The 19,242-nt window shown below is 46.1% G+C and overlaps 2 pseudogenes; both read left to right on the forward strand.

Moving 5' to 3' along the window:
* The first annotated feature begins 1,150 nt into the window (after nt 1-1,150).
* On the forward strand, nt 1,151-2,098 carry LOC147486261 (NDR1/HIN1-like protein 10 pseudogene; annotated as a pseudogene).
* Nucleotides 2,099-16,709: 14,611 nt separating this feature from the next.
* On the forward strand, nt 16,710-17,641 carry LOC147486262 (NDR1/HIN1-like protein 10 pseudogene; annotated as a pseudogene).
* The last annotated feature ends 1,601 nt before the right edge of the window (nt 17,642-19,242 follow it).

Raw genomic sequence — 19,242 nt, forward strand, 5'->3', positions numbered from 1 at the left:
CCTGTCCTTGTTTCCATGTAAAGACCAACAAAAAGTACTGCGTCTTTCATTGACTGTACTGGCCTTGAATCTTATTAGATCAAATCTAAAGATTAATATGTAGCGTGACTTAATGTTGGGGCTGAGCACCCCATAATCCGAAGTCCCCATTGTTTATTTGAAGAATCCGGTTTCTCTATAACCGGGTATAGAGATGAATCTATCTAAGTGTGTTATTACACCGTTGGATCATCTCGAAATACACACATTTGCCTCAAAATACAGATTTCAACCTCGACATCTGTGTGTTGTGTATCTCGGTACAGATCTAACGGTGCAATAACACGGTTACAGAGATATAGAGGTGATCTGGTTCGTTTAGAGGTTTATTGTACGTTGAGAGGAATGGAAAGTCAATAAAGGCAGCATATTAGAGGGCTGCATTTGCAGTACTATTTGCCACGTTTGCTATACATAGGCCCATGGAGGACTGCTACCCCGCTGGAGGTTGATGACTTAGCCTAGACTGTAAGTGGACACTGGCCGGACAGAGAAATTGCTAGCTACTTATCTGAACAGAAATATCAGCCAAGTCATTATTGGTCTATTGATATTTGGATAATGTGAAGTTGTTTAATTTGGAGGCAATGAAGCTGCAAACACATCATGTTGCATTGTTTAATACGTAATTTTGTAGGCTGTAAGCCTGTAATATTGTATGTAATCACAATCGTTAGTCGCATATATATAATCACTCATAACAACTTTTGAAGCCAACACCAAGCACAGCTGGTTTGGATTACAATACACCCAGAGGTTTCAAGTTTATTGATCGAGTATCCATGCGCACACCAGAATATGGCGAATGTTGGCGCCATCAGCGCACGTGTTCATGTCCAATTTCTAACTTCCTGTTGTGGGTCAGTTCTAGACTTCTAGTCTATATCCGGAATTCATGTCCCCACTTAATAGAGTTGCAAATTATGATCCAGTCATCCACGAGCTAAGTCAGATGATGGAATGATATGTATCCATATGAACTTCAAAGGATCCTTCCTAAGCTTCAAAATTCAACAGCACCTTTGACTACACGCTATTGAGAGTTCAAACGCGAATACATTAAAAACTCCGTGTGCTTTTCACTTAAATTGTACCTATATATAACGTTTATCAGAATTCCCTTCAAACATCACAAGTGCTACTCTTATCCAGTTATCTATCTCTAGTGCCTAAGCAACCCAGAAAAATTCTTCTTGCAACTCAAATTCTTACCCTATCTTTCACTAGTCATTTACTTTCAATCCCTTCGTTATGTCCCAAATCAAAGAAATTCCTCCACAGGGTGCTTCTTATGGCCCTTCAATCACTCCTCAACAACCCCGTCGCAAGCGTAGTAAAGGTGGCTGTTGCTGTTGTCTGCTTGGCACACTTTTTTCTATCATTATTGTCATCATAGTTGCTATTGGTATTGCCTTGCTTGTTGGTTGGCTTGTGCTACGTCCTAACAAAATGAAGTTTTACGTGGTGGGCACAGATCTTACACGATTCGATCTTACAAATAATAATACTCTTTATTACAACCTCACTGTAGACATGGCAGCAAGGAATCCCAACAAGAAAATGAAAATCTACTACGACGAATTAGAAGGTATTGCTTCGTATTGGCAGCAGAGATTTGCTTGGTCAACTGTGCCGAATTTCCTTCAGGAACGCAAGAATACGACAAACATACGTTTGAACTTTCAGGGCCAACAAGTACTAGTAGTAGACGATTCACTAAGAAGTCTGTTTGATCGTGAGAAGAATGAGAGAGTTTTCACCATATATATTAATCTCTACTCTAAGATTAGGTTCAGGATTGGAGACTTTATAACTGGGGACTATAAGCCCTATGTGGAGTGCGATTTATCGATTCCATTGGCTTCATCTAATGGAACAGTTTCGATGTTTGTTAGTAAAAGGTGTGGTGTAGATTTTTAGTTGTATGCAGATAGGATAGGCTTGATATATAGCTGCTTCTACGATGGAGCAAAGTTTTCTTCTTATTCTTACATTCCGTTGTTGGATTTGGTTGATTGTTTCATTATTGTTTTTGTAATAAAATTTGTGCATTTGTTAATTCATTAATTGTTGAAACTTTCATTCTATACTGAACTTTACCATAAAAAAAACATCAGGACATCAGGTGTACTTGCTGAAAACTAATTGGGCTTTCTTTTTTAACACACCTACCCAAGTTTTGAATCTATTCATTGCATGTCATTATCCTAAAAGGGCTGAGGCCCATTTCTCGCCTTGCAGTCTGGCAACACGAGACTTGCGTACCTTGACTAATTGTACCACTAAGTTGACCCATGTCTATGTCAAGATACTAGACAAAATCAAATAAATTGTCAAAAACATGTTATTTCAGTTCAAATGCTAACACATATCTTCTTCTTCTTCTTCTTCTATCTAATAAAATATAACGGTGTGGGCTCTCCACACCCACCTATTTACTTTTGGATCTAAAATATGACTTGGCAAATCTAAAAGATAGTGGGGAGTAGACAGGTTATTAAGAAGCAACAAGAATAGTGGATCAGAAAACAACAAAAGTCAACAAAAACTGTTGTATGGGCTGGACTTCTGTTGGCGTGCTGAGCTGAAATTTAAATTGGGTCGGATGAATTGGGTTTTGAAACAGTGCTGTTTGGCACGGGCATACACTAGTCTGTCAATGATACAAAATTATAAATCAAAGTGCACGGGTCGGTGGGTCCCCATATGTGTTCTTCAATATTTTGTATGCTCTCCTTCCTACCAACTCAAAAGGTTAATTTTCGTCTTGGAGAATTTCAAGAATATCTTGCGGTATTATGATTCAATAGGAATGAAGATGCTGATTTGGACTAGATTATTTCGCATTAGAAGCGGTGTGAGATTCTTCTCGTCTTTTGTATATTGGAAGAATGGTGATGTCTTAGGATAGGCTTCAGCAATAAGCTTCTTTTATATGACCCCATTAATGAGACCGAGAAACATCTAGTCCTTTCTTGTGGTTATCCTTACTGAAAAGTTGCTTATGCAAAAACCATTTGCCTCACTCATGGAGTCATGGTGGCTGCAACTAAGAAAGGTGGACACAAGAGAAAGCAAGTGGAAGCAAAAGAATTAGGAGTATCTCATTTTTTTGGTTAGGTTTCATGTTCATTTTTTCCTAGGTAAGTTTCAATTTCGTGCATGGTTTGGTTATACCATGGTCCTAATATCGTTCATTCGAATTCATTGTAATGCTTGTTAATTGATTGTATCAATTGTACAAAATTAATCAAGTTTCCAAGACGTGAAAGAAAATCTTGGATTCTAAGACATTCGCTTGAATTAGAGTAAATTTTCATGAAGGCAGGCCATGTCAAATTTGAAGTACTATTGAATTGAAGATTCAAATGCACTTATAGATAGCCAGATGTTGAGCTGTTAGAGCCTACAGGCAATCTGTGTTCTAGTGTTTTAATGGAGTGCGAGGGATGAATGTATGACCTTGATGCGAGGATGACCGTGAGGCATGAGGACCTAATGTATGACCTTGCTGATGTCTGTGAAATCACGCTGAAGGAATGACTTCGTAGGTGCGCTGAGGCAATATTAGTGCAAAAGGCGCAGTCACCGTAGTTATACATTGCAGATTTGCAGGGCTGGTCAACCAGTCGAGCTTTCCTCGGGCTTAATTCTATCAAGCAAGACTCGTGTTGCACTATGGCTAGTTTTTTTGCGAACATACTGAAGTTTATCGAAACAACTGGATATATGAGGACTTTTCTCTATTGTAACTTACACTAATCTTAAACCTTTACTACACCAAACAAAAACTACAAAATATATTAAAGACTGTACATTATTCAGTATGGGCAAGTAATGTGTACACGACCGGAAAATTTCCCACCGCCATCAAATATTATAGCACAATAATATAAGGAAAGTTAGCGATCAATTTCCATGTTTTTTCCCTCTGTTCTGCAGCAACCCTTTGTTTAGTAGCAACCCTCTGGAAATGTAGCAGCCCTTTGTTTTGTGCACAAAATCATAAAAAGTATGCTTTGGCGTTCATGCATCACTTTGATATATATAATCCTCTACTGTTTTATTTTTTTGTTTGGTAAGAGGAATAGTATATTAAAATTTACAAAGAGTTACAAAAGTTGTGTGAACAGGTCATACCTGCATGCCTGTTTAGTTCAAAGCTAAATGGACACAAGAATGTAAAGGTGTGATGTGATATTCCCTTACACACAGTCTCTGGGGGACTGATATGGATGGATGGGTGAGACCGAAGTTCGCTTTTTGGTTTAATCGCCACGATTATCTTACTCACAGTTTCGGGGTCGAGTAGAATCAGGTCTGGCGTAGTTCATAGGAGTGGTATTTATAGAGATTCGGAGTGTATCCTCACCCTCCACGTGTAGAGGATGTCACCAACGTGGGGTGTGGATCATGGGAGCACGTGAGAAATATCTACATAGGTCTGCTGTGATGATGAGGAGTGACAGTCTGAGCAAGTAGCTTGCGGCCGTGATCAGTGACTGTCAGTCAGGATTAGTGCAAGTACTCCTTCAGTCATGATTGCTTATGGATAGGAGTCGCGGTCATCGCCGGGTGCGATTCGGCGTGATGTTGCGATCTGCCTTGTGGCACGATGTTGGCTCGTGGATGCGACACGATATCATAGGTCGGTGCATTAGTTCCACCATGCTAAGCGTCTTTGGATAGAGAATATTACTCCCCTACACCCTCTCTCGAGGTTGTGGTAACGACTGCCGAGAGAACGGTGGCACGCGCTGCATCTATGTGATATTTGGGAAGCGCCACGTTCAGTAGAAAACGGTTGGTGTTAACCGCGGCGTTAGTTAGTATGATCGTGTGACGACGCTGCGCAAAGACGTGGCGATGGATCCGGCGATGCAGAAGAAAAACGGCGCCCGCTTTTTCGGGATGCGAAAAGACAAGACAGTTACTTGGAAGTCGTGGATGGCTAGGGCTAGGGTGTAATCATAATGCCTTGGAAACTGGAGGGGCGGTTGTTCAAAAATCCTACTTGCGTGACCGAGACTTCATTTTGCTGCTTCGTTTGGTAGAGAGAACTTCATTAGCGCATCAATCTTCAGGTTAGTGTTCTGCCATTTTTGAACCCGTTTCCCTTGTTTGGTGCTAAGCTTCTGTGCTAGAATTGTTAGGGTACTCTGTTAGATACTAGTAGCTAGATTTGATAAGTTTAGAGGAGAAAGATGTCGAATTCCGATGACACTCGTTCGAACGAGATCCGTGAAGTTTCCCCTTGGTTGGGAGGATGAGGAGGAGATGATGAATCAGTTGGTACGCTGGGGTGAGGGTGATGGGGATGAGGTCAGGAGTGAGGAAGGCGATGCTCGATCTGCTTCTGTGGTTGCTGACGTTGGCACTTCAGGACGCGGTGAGAGGTCGTCTTCGAGCGAGCTGCCAACTAGGGCTGTGGATAAACACGCTTTGAGGGCGTTTCCATATCTGAGGAAAAGATATGGTATAACCGTAGACGGTCGGAGATCCACGAGCCCGATCGAAAGCGCATCGGTGTTTAGCGATAGGTACGCCCCCCAATCGCCATCGGGTGATCGTCTGCGAGGGCATACCGAGGGTATATATGACGATACCATTTTCGAGGTTGGTTTGTCAATTTTTGAACCACTGTGGCAAAGCGCCTATGCAGTTCGTTGGTAACACGTGGCGGTTGTTGAAGGTGTTCGACCTGTTGAACGCCAGCGGTGAATATCGGATCGAAGTCGCTGATATTATTGAGCACTTCACCTTGAAGCGATCTAGGGCATTTAACTTTAGCTTGCAAACCCGAAGCTACTGTCACCCGCTCGATGGAGTGAGTAACGAGTCTTGGGATAAAAGACCGTTCCTGTTAGTGGGTAACTACTGTGCGAGTGGGTTCAGTGTTGACAAGAAAACGTGTGATTTCACTGGTGGGTACCAGTACGTTTTCTTAGGTTTTATGCTGATAACGATTGATCCTGTATTGATCTAATATTTGTTATGTTGTCTTTGTACGGGATAACCGGCCCCGCATGTGAGACGAACCGAAAGCAAGAATCGAGCTTCGCTAGGTTGACTCGGGACGAGAAAATTGCGAAGTTGCCAGAGGTCGCCGAATTCTTTAAGGAGCGTGGAGGGCCTGTCGTTCGGAAGAGAAGGGAAGCTCAGAAAAGTAGGGCTCGTGGTAAGGGAGCGTCCAAAGTACGTGTTATGGAGAAGCGTGGCAGTGATCTGGTGACCAGAGAGGATAGAAACCGGGACGATTGGGGTGAAGCGACTTCTGGTCTTGGGCCTCCGGGTCTGGGTCGGGGATGGGTCGGGAGGATGCTCCGTTCGACGTGGAGGACGCTCCCTCCGACGTTCCGGAGTACCGACCTGCTAAGACTGCGAGGGTGGCCCAGGCCGCACAGGGTGGTGAGGTGCGAATGGGTGGGAGGGCAGCTCGCAACCCGAGGTCCGGCCGCCGCCCGACTTCGCGTTCTGGTTGAGGACGGCCCGGAGGTTGTCCCGGAGGTCGTTCGACCCCGTGTTGTTGGAGATGCCTCAGGCAAGATGAAGGGGAAGGTTGGCTCAAAGAGGCGGTAAAGGGCCGCCCAATCATCGGAAAGGACGAGCTGGAGCGCAACCTGATGTACATTGACGAGACAACTGGGAAGAAGCGCTATGTGAAGAGGTCGGACTGCAGCTACAAGTCCGCACCCATAGCTGCTTGCTTGTTGGAGGGATGACGCTTGATGGTGATAGGAAGGACCTTGATGCCAAGGAGCTGGAGTCGAATCTGAGAGGGGTGGATAAGGCGATTTGTCTGGTAAGTGGTCGTGTTGTTATTGTTTTTACTATTACTTATTGTATAATCGCTTGCTCATCGTTTGTTTGTGGTACTATGTGCGAAGTATTTGCGGTGATTGCGGGTACCAGAAATTGAAAGATACCGCCTTGTTTTTGAGATGGAGAAGTCGGAGGTTGAGTCCTTGAGGCTCGAAGTCTCCGATCTCGGCGATAGCTCAATTGGAGAAGGTGGAATTTGGATACTCAAGGCAATAACCGGTTACTGCTCTCGGATAGGACGCGTCGGCTGTGAACGAGGCGGCCGGGCCGAGGCGATGGTCGTCGATCGAAGAAAAAAGGTCGCTGCCGCTAATACGCCGCTGCCCGTTGTAAAGCTATCGCGATGGAGGCGAGGGAGGCCTATCTTGCTATCCGTGCTGAAATAGAAGAACTGGAGGCGAGATACGGCGACCTGCCCGAGGTGCCAGCGCATGGACCGGCAATAGACCGACAGGTCGATTCACTCGAGGTCGGTAGTGCTGGTCCTGCGTCGTTCTTTCTTACTGGCTGGTGAGGTGGTTGGGGATCAACCTCCGTCGTTGGCGGTCTGGTTGGGACGTTAACCGCGGCTAAAGAAGTATGCGTCCTCCCGGTGATCCGAAGCCGTTCCCAAGTCTTTGGGCGCCCCTCGGTTGAAGGCTTTGATGATGTAGTTTGAAAGTTGAATGTCTGGTTTTTGTGTTTGTAAGCGGCCTCTGGCCTAAAACAATAGAGCTGTTTTCCCGGGGTTACCTGGGCAGTTCGTCTTTTTCTTTGTCTGTCTTTATGATACTGATGTTTTAGTTGGGCTGGATTTCCTGGGTAGACCCAGCAGCTCGGCTTATCCGGGCGACCGAAGGTCGGGCTGGGGTCTTCGTTTGCTAACTGTTTTATATTAACGCTATGTTGTTATCCGTTGTTTTTCTTCCTTGCGTACTGTATGTCTGTTTGATTTGTATGCCCCTTGGGTTGGTCGACTTGTGTCAGTCTTGAACTGTTTTGCGTGTAGACGGTGTTAGCGTCCTCTAGTTACTCAGTATTGGTACGACTAGAGCGTCCTGTGAGCAATGGTCACTTCCATTACAGTGCGTGCTTGGCACGTGTCCGGATATGAACGGTTTGCGAAATATGAAATGATGGTTGCCAGTTGGATTGGCGTTTGGCGTCTCGATGCCTTAATGAGCTGCCTCGGGAAGAGACGTTTCTTTTGCATAAATAGAACATGTTCGGGGAGAGCGATGGCATTTGGACTTCACGTTTCGCCGCCGGCGAACGCGTGCTTGCTTTTGTTGGTCATCTTCTCAGGTATGGTTGTTCTTTCATTCTTCTGATCATGATTGTAGAGGTGTTATCTCTCCCTTATTGCCTTTGTTTTGTTCTTTTTGCTTTAGCTTTTCTTATGGCTCGTTGCTACGCTTTTGGTGTGGGAGAAGGCAGTCTACGAGAGAGCTCTCTCCTCGATGGAGGAAATGGAGTTCCATCCCGCATGTGCACGATGACCGTGGCAAGAGGAAGGTGGTGGCATCGGGTCCAAAAGCTAAACGGCCCCGAGGTCGCGGGCTTCTAATCGAGGAGGTGAGGTGATGAGGTCGCCCTATCGGGAGGACGGCGTCCCTCGAGCCGCCCGAACGAATGGACGACGGGGGCGGGGGGGCAACTTCGAGTGGGAGGGAGCGCCCTCGCGGGGGCGGGGAGCGAAGTTCTTCTTCGTCGGGAGGTCGAGGAAGAAGCGTCGGTCGTAAAAGCGTTCGATTGCGGCTTCCACTGCGCCTATAGCGACCGGTCTGGCGAGGGGTATCGTCTTCGGCCGACGGGACAAAGCCCGGAGGTTGAGGGCGAAGATATGGATATCGCCCCGGGGACCATGGACATGGCGAGTTGTTTGGTGAGTACGCTGTTTTGTTAATTTCTCGGTCGTTTTTCTGATTGATTTTTATTGTTCTTTCGTGCACGCAGTTTCTTGCTGGTTATGATAAGTTGAAGAACGCCAGGCAACGCCCGCCATCGATGTTGATGCCCGAAGTCGATTTGGGATGTCCGCGAGTTCGCTTCGGGTAGCCGACAAGAGAATTTGGAAGCTATGTCGGCCAAATGTCGTGCTGTTGCTGATGAAAACGAAAAACTTGCTGCGTCTGTTGTTGATCTGCAAATGGAGATCACGGAGGTGACCGAGTACGCGAAGCAATGCCAGAGGGTTGCTCGTAAAGGCTCGTAACGCGTGATACCATCGCCTGTCAGAGTGAGTACAAAAGCCGGACGAAATATTGTCAGCTGAAGAGGGCGGATGGTGCTCAAGAGGCCGGTATGCGTGTTATTCTGCGAGCTGCCAGACATGTTCCCTCAACCAGCACTGTTCCTGAGGATAAACATGTGGTCCAGTGATGCCGATTACGTCGCTTCATTGGTGAGGATATGTTTTTTGTTTTGTTTGATCTGACCGCGCGTTTTCTTTGCCCCTATGAGGGTTAAACATTAGAGCTGCGTTTTCGGGCTTGCCCGACCAGTTCGCTTCTATTGATTTGGAGAACTGGTTTCCACGAAAGTGGCAGTTCGTTCCCTTTGGTATTTGTAACTCGGTAACCGACCTGGATTTCTTGGGTAGACCCAGCAGGTCGGTGCTCTGGAGATGATTTCACTGGGTCCGATATGTGTGCTTCTTTTGGTGAACGCTTGATTAATGCTGTATATGTTTTGGTCTGCTTTGTTCATGGCTTTGATCCTGTGTATGAACTGTGCTTCTGAAATGTAATCTTGTTACGTGTTATGCTGTTATGATAATGCATATGAACACGCTATGTAAGTGTTTGATCTTTTAGGACGAGAAGGGGCTTTGCCCCTGCGGGCTCGTAGGTTATGGTGCTCAATGAGAGTGCTCTTCGTTAGTTAACCCTAAGAGTATCGGTCCTTGTCTAGTGAGGATGAAAGAGGCTATGAGCCTGTAAGCTCTCTAGATCGTCCTGTTCGGATGAGAGTTTGTTTTAGTCGCTGAGGGTGTAATGCTCCTCAGAGCGTTCTCGCTTAGTTGATTCGAAAAGTGTATGCCCCCAACTTAGCGAGACTCGGAGAGGCGTTGAGCCTGTAAGCTCCTGAGAGCGTCCTGCGCGTATGAGCGCGTGTTTAGCCCCTGAGGGCGTTCTGCTCCTGAGAGCGTTCTCGCTTAGTTGAATCGAAAAGTGTATGCCCCCAACTTAGCGAGATTCGGAGAGGCGTTGAGCACGTGTAAGCTCTGATGGCGTCTGCGTCGCTGATTATGCTCTGAGCGTGTTTAGGTATGGAGCTTGCTCTGTGGGAGGTGTGGTTTGGAGATGTGAGTAGGTCCGCCATTTATGATACCATCTTGAGTTTCTTTCATTTGAACTTTGTTGTGCCTGGGAACAGGAATTACAATGCGTACTACACCTATTGGTAAAATTGCTTTAGCAAGTATGTGTTCCATGGTCGTGGCAGCATCCTTCCTTCTTGGGTTTTAATCCAATACGCGCCGTTGCCAACGACGCGTTCCACGATGTAAGGGCCTTCCCATGTTGGTGCTAGCTTAGCCTCGTCTTGAGTTTTCTTCAATACGAGATCCCCCGGTTGAAAAGATCGTGGAAGTACTCGTTTGTTGTAAGATCTCTTGAGGACCTGTTGGTAGGCTGCCACTCGGACGGCTGCTAGGTCGCGCCGTTCCTCGAGGAGGTCGATCTCTCGAGCTAGAACTGAGTCATTAAGGCCTGTTTCGACAAGTTCAGATCGGGTTGTCGTGATTGTCAGCTCGGTGGGTATGACGGCTTCTGTGCCATAGCATAGGGAGAATGGTGACTTCGGTGCTTCGAGCGAAGCCAGAAAGTCGCGATGAGCCCAGAGTATGTTCTCCGGTGATTGGGCCACCGGCTTTGTTCTTTTCAATTTTCTTTTTCAAATTTCTCTCGAATGGCCTTATTGCGGCCTCTCGCTTGTCCATTGCTTTGAGCGCATCTTGTGGTGTAGAGAATGCATGAACGATCTTCCATTTGGCGTAAACTCTTTGACCTGCTTTTGCCCTTGAACGGAGCCATTATCCATCACCGGTGTATGTGGTAGGCCAAACCGGTGATGATATGAGTCCAAATGAAATTTCGACATGTGATTCTTTGGCGGTGCTAACGGAATTGCTTCAACCCACTTAGTGAAGTAGTCGTGGCAGCAAGGACGGGCGGAAGCCGGTGCTCTTTCCCGGGATGAATGGTCCCATAATGTCCATGCCCCACATGTGGAACGCCAAGGACTCGCGATGTTAATCGGCCATGAGCTGGTTGTATGATGTTGTGACCAAATGTTTGGCATTTGACACATTTGAGGGCGTCGACGCTTTAGCATCGATCCGCATAATGAGGCCGTAAGTAGCCCCAGGAGATCGCTTTGTGGGCGAGTGAGTGACCTCCAAAGATGGTTGCCGCGATTCTCCTTCGCGGAATTTCAAGCAAAAATTAGCCGGCCTTGCTCGATCGGGTGATACACCTCGATGAGGTCCCCCCGCTGGATTTGGCGAAATAATCTGGCCATTCACCATACAATAGCTCACGTGCTTGGTGTGGAACCTTCTTGGCTTTGGTGCGCCTCCTCGGGAGTGTGCGTCTTGATCGATGTCTTGTATAATAGGTCGCATCCATGATTGGCTCGTCGATCTTCGAGAGAGGGGAACAGTCGCTAATTGTGCGAGACGTGGTTCGCTTGGTAGGTCGGGTCGATCGACCACTTCGATGAAGTAGTTGTCGAGGGACACGATTCGGTGTCCGAGTGGCTGGCACGCCTTAAAGCTATCTGCGTGCTGACGGTTCTCGCCACGCAAAAATGGTATGTATCGCGCTTCCGCTAAATGGCGGAAGCAAATTGTTAACAACTTGAAGGTATTTGGAGAGGTTACCTTCATTTGGTAGTGTACTCTTTTTGCAACCCTCGCGAAGCGACTAGTTGCGAGTCACTAAAGATTTGGATCTCCTTTACTCCGAGCTGGATCGCAGCGCGCATTCCCATTATTAGTGCTTCGTACTCTGCTTCATTGTTGGACGTTGCGAAGTCTATACGAACTGCCTTCTCTAGCATAGCTCCCTCGGGGGAGACTAAAACGATTCCCATACCACTGCCTCCAGGGTTGCTGGAACCATCGACGTAAAGAGACCAGACTGTGTGCATGCTCGCTTTCTTGGGTGCGACCTCTGTTTCGGCCTCCCAATTAGGGTCGTCGACTGGGAAATCAGCTAGGAAATCTGCCACGACCTGGCCCTTCTGTGATATGCGCGGGACGAAGTCGATGTGGTGTTCGCCCAGCTCTTCGGCCCATAATGCCATCCTTGTAGTCTTGTTTTCTTTGTGCAGAATCCTCTTCAAAGGAAGATCGCTAAGCACCTTGATTGGATGAGCCTGGAAATACGGTCGGAATTTCCTTGCCGAGTATAACAAAGCAAGGACGGCTCTTTCTATGTAAGAGTAGTTCTTCTCACCGGGAGTGAGTGTCTTGCTTGTGAAGTAGATCGGCTTTTCTGAATTGTGTTCGCCCTTGAATAGGACGAACTGATGGCGAAATCGGATACCGCCAGGTAGAGCCCCAGAGTTTCTCCGTCGGTTGGTTTGGCGAGGACGGGAGGAGTTGTGAGGTACTCCTTAAGGGTGGCGTAATGCTTGGTGGAATTGATCGTTCCATGAGAATTGCTCGCCTTTCTTTAGTATCCGTAGGAACGGTCGGCATTTGTCCGATGCTTTAGATATGAATCGGTTGAAAAATGACCATACCGACAACTTTGTATGTGTTTCTTTGTTTATGGTCGGGCATGTCGATGAACGCCAATTTGGTCTGGATTTGCTTCGATGCCTCATTCGAGACCCGATATCCGAGAAATTTTCCGGAGGACGCTCCCAAACGATTACTTCTCTCGATTGACTTCATTCGGTTCGTCTTAGTCCGAGAACGCTTTGCTCGAGGTGAGTGAGGTGATCACCGCTTTTTGCTCTTGACTACCATATCGCCTATGTAGACCTCCATGGTATCGCCTAACATGTCCTAGAACATGTTAGTTACTAGCCGTTGATAGGTCGCCCAAGGCGTTCTTTAGTCCGAACGGAGAACGTTGTAACAATAAATTCCTTTGTTCGGTGATGAACGATGTCTTCTCTCGATCTTCTTCAGCTAATGGTATCCGATTGTACCGCTATATCGGCCCATGAATGATAGCAGCTGCGTGCCCACACCGCCCGGGTCGACTAGTTGGTCGATTCTTGGTAGGGGAAGTCCGCTCTTCGGAGTTTCCCGATTGGACGTTGGTGAAGTCGACGCGATAAACGGATCGTGCCATTCTTTTTCGATCGACCACTATGTTGGCGACCCACTGGGTAGTCGACCTTCCGGATGAAACCTACTTGTTTGAGCTTATCCACCTCGCCGTTGATCGCTTTTTGAAAGCCGCGTAAGGACAATCTTCTAGAATATTCGCCGAACCGGTTTGGCACCATGGTTGATGTTTAAACGATGGCATGCAACACTAGGGTCTATACAGGTACATCGATATACCAAGCTTAACACATCTTTATTCATGGATAGAAAAATTTACAAGTTGAGCCTTTAAGTGTGGGTCGAGGTTGGCTCCCACATAGACGAGTTTAGGGTCGTCTTCGGTTCCGAGGTTCACTTGCTGTTTGTCTTGAGTCGGTGCTTGGCTCTGTGCGTTCTGGGCGCTCTCTGGAGGGTTGTTCTTTGCCGACTGCGGCCGGTATCTGCCGGCCGGCCGCAGAGTCGATGGAACTGGGACGCCCTTCCTGGGTTATGACAACAGGGTCAGAAATGACCGCTGTTGGCGTGACAACAGAAACTGGGGTAGTTCCCTGCCATCCTTCTGGTTGGAGGGGAGGCGGTGGTGGTATCACGAGACTCTGCTTGTTCGTGATGCTTTTCCATGGGGCGACCTCCATTATTTGAACTGTTGGTTCGCCTACCGCCTTCCGGTGATGGGTGGATCGAGATCGGGCTGGTGAGTGGAGACTCTTGCTGGAGCCCCCAGCGTTCTGTTTTGTTGCGCTAGCTCTCACCTCAGCCACTAAATCTTTGGCCATTGTATAGTTGGTAGGTTCGTTGCTGACGGAGATGGGAGGTTGCATGGTCTTGGCTGCTGCAATGATCTGGTTACAATGATGGGCCTCGAGCTGGTTGCTTCGAAGTTCCATCATTCCCCTTGGGCCGGGAAAACGGATGACCTGATGCAGTGTGGATGGTACGGCCTGCATCTGATGTATCCAACGTCGTCCTAGAATGGCGTTGTAGGACGACTTGGTATCTAGGACGCTGAAGCGCGTGTTGAAGCTGACTTTGTCTTCCCGGGATCCCACTGAGACTGGGAGGATGATATCTCCGATTGGATCGGCTCTGGAACCGTTGAATCCGAAGAGGGGTGCAATGGGGTCTATGAAGACCGACTTTGGTAAGTTCATCTCTTGGATCGTGTGGTAGAACAAAATATCGCAAGAGCTGCCCGGGTCGATCAAAACTCGCTTGACGGTCCAGTCACTGATTTTGACGTGGACCACGAGTGCATCGTTATGCGGGAGGCAGACCTTGTTGAGGTCGACCTCGGAGAAGGTGATATCTCCTGTTCTTCGCCCTGAACTGCGTGGCACGGCTGCAGCTTGTGAAGAGAAATTGTATACTTCATGGAGGGCGCCTACGCGTCTTCTTTTTTCCCGTGAACTTGAGACGGAATCATCTTGGAGAGTGATCATGTGTATGGTTCTGTCGTGCTCGCGACCTCTTGACGGCTGACGGCGATCTTGATGGATACGTTCTCTGGAGCGTCCTCTGCTGTGAGGGCGACTTTGAGACCTCGAGCGCCGCGTCGGGTGGGGACTCGCCTTTGATCCCCGCGAGCCATGAGTTTGTGGCGCAGTCGCCGTCGGTATATTAGTGTATCGCTTGATGTGCCCAACCCGATCGGGTCTTGCAAGTAATGCTTAAGCCCCCGCCAGACGCCGGTCTCGCGGGCAATTGGCGCCGTGAAAAGCGCAAAGAGGGCTGGTCCGGGCGATCTGTTGGCTGCCTTTATCTCTCGGTCGGTAGAATGCAAAGACGCTTTGATCTTTTCTAGTATGTAACTAGGAGATCTAGTGAGCACGGCTAATTCGATCATTTCTTGGTTTGGGTCGGATGGTTGCCCTTGTTGTCGGGTCGCTTCCTAGAGGATGATGCTACTTCAGTAAACTGTCCCTCCGCCGCGCTTCTTCTTCTTCGTTTTACGCTTTAGCAAAGCTTCTTGCAGCTTTGATGTATTTATCCACTCGGCGCGCATACCGCCAACGCTTCGGGTTGGTCTTTTCAAGAGCGACACTGGTTAGGTCGGTGTTGTTACGGCGCGGCAGCGGTTGTGGAAAGCCATCGCGGCAAATGATTCCTTGAGGCCACTTTCCATGTCCAAGAGTTCTGTTTTGAACCGCTTAAGAAGGAGTCATGAGGTTTCCTCCCCGCCAGAGTGAAGTGGAAGAGTGAATTGAGATCACCCTTCTTGCGCCTCGGTTGCGGTACGATTGGCTCTCGAATAAACAGTCGGTAAGTTCGCTGAAGCTTCTTATGGAGTCCGGTTCGAGGGAGAAAACTAGTCGAGTGGGCCGCCCTTCAAGCTTTTTGGAAAGAGCCCGCATCGTAGATGGTCGAACTCTGGGGCACTGTATAGTGCAAGGCTTTGAGCATATCGTGCTATATGTTGGCCTGGGCATGTGCGACCGTCATATAGTGGGAACCGTGGTTGGACAAAGTCTGGAGGGGAGACTTTGTGAAGTACTTCGGCAGCAAATGGAGATGCACGATAGGTTTTCAACATTTTCTGCACTATCTGGGTAGAATCTTTCTTGACCGCATTCTTGTCGAGCCTTTGGTTTAGCTCGGTGATCTGTTGACTGACGTTGATGACGTCGTCGTCTGCGGTGCCAGCTAGTGGGCTTTGTGTATCTACTTGTGCACGTAATGTGACGTTTTCTTGCCTGAGTTGGGCAATCTGTTCGTTCATTGTTCCTTCGGGCGGCCAAAGTGTTGAATTGAGCTTCGAGGCTTACCATGCTTCGTGGGCTTGAGAATCTTTTTGATTTGGTTTTTGTTACTGATTAGTGTGAAAGTGGTTTGGTTTCTCAAGTAATCGAGACCACAGACGGCGCCAATGTAAAGGTGTGATGTGATATTCCCTTACACACAGTCTCTGGGGGACTGATATGGATGGATGGGTGAGACCGAAGTTCGCTGGAGCGAATCGCCACGATCTTACTCTGGTTCTGGGGGTCAGAGTAGAATCAGGTCTGGCGTAGTTCATAGGAGTGGTATTTATAGAGATTCGGAGTGTATCCTCACCCTCCACGTGTAGAGGATGTCACCAACGTGGGGTGTGGATCATGGGAGCACGTGAGAAATATCTACATAGGTCTGCTGTGATGATGAGGAGTGACAGTCTGAGCAAGTAGCTTGCGGCCGTGATCAGTGACTGTCAGTCAGGATTAGTGCAAGTACTACTCCTTGGTCATGATTGCTTATGGATAGGAGTCCGTGTCGCCCGTGCAGTTCAAGGCGTGATGTTGCGATCTGTCTTGTGGCACGATGTTGGCTCGTGGATGCGACCTGATATCATAGGTCGGTGCATTAGTTCCACCATGCTAAGCGCGTGCTGGATAGAGAATATCACTCCCCTACAAAGAACATCACACAATCCTCTCTACTGGAAGTTTCCAAGGTTTCAAATTTCTAGATAATATGGTATCCTAAAGAAAACTTCACATGATCCTTCCTAAGCTTCAAAATTCAACAGCACCTTTGCCTCCACGTTACTGAAACCCACGCATTCAAACCTCCGCGTCCTTTAACTATAACCTATATAACGTTTCTCAGAATTTACATCAATCATAAAAGCATATGCTATTAGTCTTCCTTCTATAGTGCCTAAGCAACCAAGAAGAGCTTTTGCAACTCATTTCATTCTCCATATCTGAACTCTCACCCCATTATTATCACTACTCATTTATCATGTCCCAAACAAAAGAAGTCCCTCTAAGTGGTGCTTATTATGGTCCTTCAATCCCCCCTCAGCAACCACCCCATCAAAGGCGTCGTGGAGGTTGTGTGCTCTGCACATTTTTAACTGTCATTACTACCATCATTGTCGCTCTTGGGATAGCTGCCCTTGTCCTTTGGCTTGCCGTACGTCCTGAGGTAAAGTTCTATGTAGTGAGCGCGGAACTTACACAATTTGATCTTACAAATGGTAATACTCTTAACTATAACCTGTCCTTAAACATGGCTGTAAGGAACCCCAACAAGAAAATTGGTATTTACTATGATCGACTAGACGCTGTCGCTTCTTATGAGGGAGAGAGATTTGGTTGGGAAAATGTGCCACGTTTCTATCAAGGACACAAGAATACTACCAATTTACAGGTGACCTTTCAGGGCCAACAGCTAATATTACTTAATCAATTTGAAATTAACCAATTCAATCAAGAGAAGAACAACAGATTTTTCAACATCGATGTTAAGCTCTATTCTCGGATTAGGTTCAAGATTGGATCTCTCAAGACTAAGCGCGTTAAGCCTGATGTGGAATGCAAACTGTGGATTCCATTAGCTGGTAATGGTACCTTTTCTAGGAGATTTGAGAGTACAAGGTGTGACTTGGATTTCTAGTTGCTAATTATACTTACAGTTGATTGTTGTCGGATTATACTCATTGTTTTTTCGTTTGTTTATACTATTATTTTTCCTTTCTTACTTATTGAATAATAAAATTGGCATAAACTTCATATTGCCAATACTTAATGTTTAGGATGAGCCAATTATAATTCCCTCCTCCACTATGGAAAATTAGGATTTTACGTCCAAATACACACAAAAAAAATATAGTCAACCCTAAACATTAAGTATAATTGTGTGTGTAAAGGGAAAATCCTAATTGACTCATATAGGGAGAGTTAATACTAGTTAACCCTAATGTTTATTTTTGTATAGCAAAAAATAACACAGAAAATGTGGACGAAAAGGCATAAACTAATTAGAAAACAAATAAATTAAATGGTCAAGCCATGGTTCCAATCATTTGTTACGGTACTTGCCTACATTTACATATTTTGTTTGACAAAGCATCAGAGCAGCCAAAATGAAGATATATTTTCATTACTTTCAATTGAGTCTCATTTTCGTACAAAGTCAGAATACAAAAGGGCAAATATTAGGGATAATGTACAAAATTAAAGACCGAGACATTTAACTGAAAATGGAACTCCTATAGCAAAGAATAAAAATAAAAAGTAAGGATTGAACTCCACGTGTCCCATTTCCAAAATTTTAACAAAAGAATCCCACGCTGATCACGGAAAATATATCCAATCGTAGAAAACTAGCCAAACACCACGGACTACTACTGCTGCTGAACACTACTAATTAGATAGACATTAGATACGTGTACGTTGCCACCAGAACGTGTCTAGGTTTTATAGCCACAGAGGCATTTTGCTGGTCTGTGGCACTAGCAGAGTCGCTCCCTGATATGAACTAAAAAAGATTTAGAAAAAAAAATGCCGAGATTTTCAAAAGGAAGAATAGATTTAAAGAGAAAGAAAATTGAATAGAGAAATTGTAAAAGTTGAGAGAGAAAAGTATAATAGGTTTTGGAGATTTGATAATTGGTTGAATTAACGAAACTACAGCGGCGTCTTTATATAGATAAGTTTAATAAAGAAACTAGACTTCTAAATCTAACATAGACTTCCAAATTCCTAATAAATAATAATTATAATTTGAAAATAATAATCTTAACACAAGCATAAAAATTCTGACAAGAAAGAGGGACTAGTAATCGATCCTACATCCGCCACACATTTATAAATTGATATTTATTACTAAATCAGTACCTCATATATGAATGTAGAGAGGTTCAGGATTTTCATATTTTTGGATGAAAACTATGGAAACATGAGTTAGTATGGAAACTATGGAGGGTGTGTTTGTTTAGTGACAAATAGGGATATTTGCCAGTGTTTGGGTGTATTTAAAGACACTGGCAAACATTATTTATCATTTGCCGGCAAACGAAATTTTTCCATTAGAAAGGGGAAAATAGAATCCACCTCTCCCCCTAAACTCTTTTGCCACTCGATATTTTCTCACTAGGGCAAGAAAAATTTGTCACTGTCTCTCTCACTCTCATCTCCCTCTCTCGGCCTCTCACCCTCACTCCCTCGAGCTCTCGCAGGTAAACCCTTCTCATCTCTCTCTCTCTCTCTCGGTTGCTTTTAAATAGTTTGAGAGAGAGGTAGAGAATCAGTTCTAGAGATATGCCATATTTGATTGTCCCCAAGTTGAATTTGGATTTGGGATTTCAAGTGGGTTGAAAGAGAGAAATGCAAGATAATTTTTGCTTGTTTTTC

This window comes from Coptis chinensis, chromosome 7, assembly GCF_015680905.1.
Source record: "Coptis chinensis isolate HL-2020 chromosome 7, ASM1568090v1, whole genome shotgun sequence".
NCBI lineage: Eukaryota > Viridiplantae > Streptophyta > Magnoliopsida > Ranunculales > Ranunculaceae > Coptis > Coptis chinensis.